This window comes from Triticum dicoccoides, chromosome 6A, assembly GCF_002162155.2.
Source record: "Triticum dicoccoides isolate Atlit2015 ecotype Zavitan chromosome 6A, WEW_v2.0, whole genome shotgun sequence".
Taxonomy (NCBI): Eukaryota; Viridiplantae; Streptophyta; class Magnoliopsida; order Poales; family Poaceae; genus Triticum; species Triticum dicoccoides.
In genome coordinates this window covers 369008939-369011918 of record NC_041390.1, presented here as the reverse complement: position 1 = coordinate 369011918, position 2980 = coordinate 369008939, and positions in this window count along the sequence as shown.

Genomic DNA, 2980 nt, shown 5'->3' with positions numbered 1-2980 from the left:
GATGTCCCCCGAGGTTGCCTCGACGTCCACAGTACATCAGCATGCTGGCCCCCTCCTTACCCTCTCCCTCTTATCTCCTGCGGCTCGTGCCCGACGCCGCCCGGCTAGGCTAATGCTTGGCCTCGCACGCGCGAGCGCCAAAGCCCTACCCCTCATCTCCTCTCTCTCCCCCACGACCTAGATGACTCCCACGTACACTGCGAACACGCTCACCCCCTCAAATGGTCGCCAGCGCCGTTGTAGCGGAGGCCGAGCGCCCTGTCCACGGTGCACCTAGCCCCTCCTATTGAAGCCACCCCGGGTCCCTCTCTGCGCCTCCTTCGCTCTCTCTCTCCTGCCCCCAGGCCAACCCATTACTCCTCCCGTGCTCCCATTCGACTCCACGGCCGATAACCTTGCCGCCGGCCACCACTCAAATTCGAGCTCTCTCGTGCTCCTCTCTCCCTTCTACCCGCACCACAGCACCACTCAGCACCCCATGACCCTCTCTCGGGCTATATTTCTTCTTCTCCATGGCAGCAACCCCATGCCCCAACCTCACCGTCGCCTTCGTCTTGTGCGGGCGATGCACCGCTCGCAACCGGCCGCCCCAGTAGTCGTAGTGCACCTCGGCGGGTGCGCCATGCTCCCCTGAATCCGTCGGTCTACTGGGCATCGCCAGAGATGGCCGGTACCGCTGGGGAGAACGCCGGCGCCCGCTCGGCCTCGCCTCCCCTGCCTCTGCTCTGATCGAGCGGGAGGTAGGAGACAGCCTAAGCACCGGGCCCCGCTCGTTTGCAACCCGGTGGGCGGGTCCTGTCCATTTAAGTGGAAACGGACCGGTAGTGAACTCGCTTCCGGTGCAGCGAAGGCGTATTCCGTATTGGGCGCCTTCAATGTCGCCCCTGCCACCTGTGCAGCTGAGCCGCTGGGCCGGCCCACTGCTATCTCCCGCCCTGTGCACAGGATAAGGGTAAAACTATTTCCCTTTTCTTTTTCTTTTTTCGTAAACTTGTAAAATCCACAAATAATTCACATGATATCCAAATTTCATGATTCAAATTTCTAGTGACTCTATTAATCATCCCCTACCTCATAGAGGAGCTTGCACATTTTTTTAGAGAAGTTTCCTTCACACTTATTTAGTAAATCCCAATTTTCTTAATTTTGTGATAAACTTTAGAAAATTACAGGTAGCCCATTTTTGATCTAAATGCCATGATTCAAATTTCTAGATGCTTCTAAGTTCATAACTTAGGTCATGGACATTTTTATTAATACTTTGCCACAAAATATAATGAGCCATTTCTTCATATTTATCAACTTTGCAAATTCATAGGAAAATCATTTGAACTCCAAATCCAGTGAAACCAACTCCTAGATGCTTCTAAAATAATTCTTTGCTCAATGGGTGCCTTTGCTCATTTTTCAAAATAATAATTCTGTACACTTCTTGCAAATCCACAAATCCCTTGATTCCATCATATTGAAATGTTTAGAAATATCCACTGACCCTATCCCAATGAAATCACTCTGGTTATTTTTCATATAACCAGAGATGTCCTAAAGAAGTCAAATTAATATTTTTAGAGCACTTTTATTTTCTGCAATATTGTGTCTCTTACTATGATTGTTTCCGACGTTAGTTGACGAAGTAGACGAGATACTCGGAGATGGACCAGAAGATTTGAAGACTCTAATAAACCAGGCAAGCAGCCCTTTGACCATGTCTAAGAAACCCTTTTTATGCATGTCATATAGCACCATATTGTTGTTGCAACGGAATCATGATGAGGTGGTAACCACCTTGATGGGTTACCTCTATTACTTCCTTGTTGATACTTGCATTATGCATTACCCTACCTTCCTATGAGGGTTATGCCGGTTGGAGTAGATAGGATGCTAAAGTAGTTGCTACGCAAAAGGGACAGGAATATGCATGGTGATGGGAGCAAGATTGTTTTCAAAAGACTTTTCAAAAACCCTGTCGGGTGCCACTTATGCCCAAAGGAGATAATGAGTTGGGTAACCACTTGATGAAGAAGTGGTGTACCGAGGCAAGTGTGTGTGTTGTTTTCAAAACAGATTGGTTTAAGTTGCGACCATTATTCCAACCTTACGTGCGCAACCACTCTATCCTTATATGGGAAAGGGCATTATTGATTACCTAGGTCGATACTAGCTTGGAGCCCGCATTACTAGTGACAGGAGAGTTGTTGTTGCGCTCTCTCGGGACGGGGTCATGCCAGGTAGGGCGGCCATGACTGTTTTCATAGGGCACCGGACACACCGTTGGTACCCCGTGCTTGTGGTATGTGATGAATATGGGAGCGAGGCTGTCACGACCGCGTTTTCCGGGTAGTCAATTTCCAGAAAAGACCGTCGTGCTCATCAGCCCTAGAATTACTGTTAGCTGATGAGGCTCCATCTTGATACAGAAATTCCAAGCCGAAAACAAAATATGTAGTACAAGACCATTCTGGCCTGTGAGTACAATAAAGGGTTTCTAGTGGTTGATGGCGGAAGCGGTCTGTGGATCATCAGTGTCTATGGGACTCCAATTCCCACAGGAACAGCTGACCAGGTTAACTCCTATCTTTGCGAGGCTGCTATCTCCATTGCGTGGGTTTCGGGGCTGGCATCGCGTCGCTCCTCTCCATGCAAGAAAATCTGGCCAAGACAATAGCCAGGGACAAGCCAGTGAGTACTTTGAATGTACTCGCAAACATTATGAACACAGGTACAATATAACAATGATGTGCTAAAAATATTTTATGCTCATGACGTCAGTCACAAAATATATTAAATCTCGGATGCGTGCAAGCATGTTATTTATAAAATTGTAATGACATAGTAGTATAAAAATTGTATGAAATAAATAACAAGCAATGCCACAGTCGGGCGTCTTAGCGACACCACACAAAGGGCTTTAAAAGAAATGCCACAGTCGGGCGTCTGAGCGACACCACATAAAGGGCTTTAAAAGAAATGCCACAGTCGG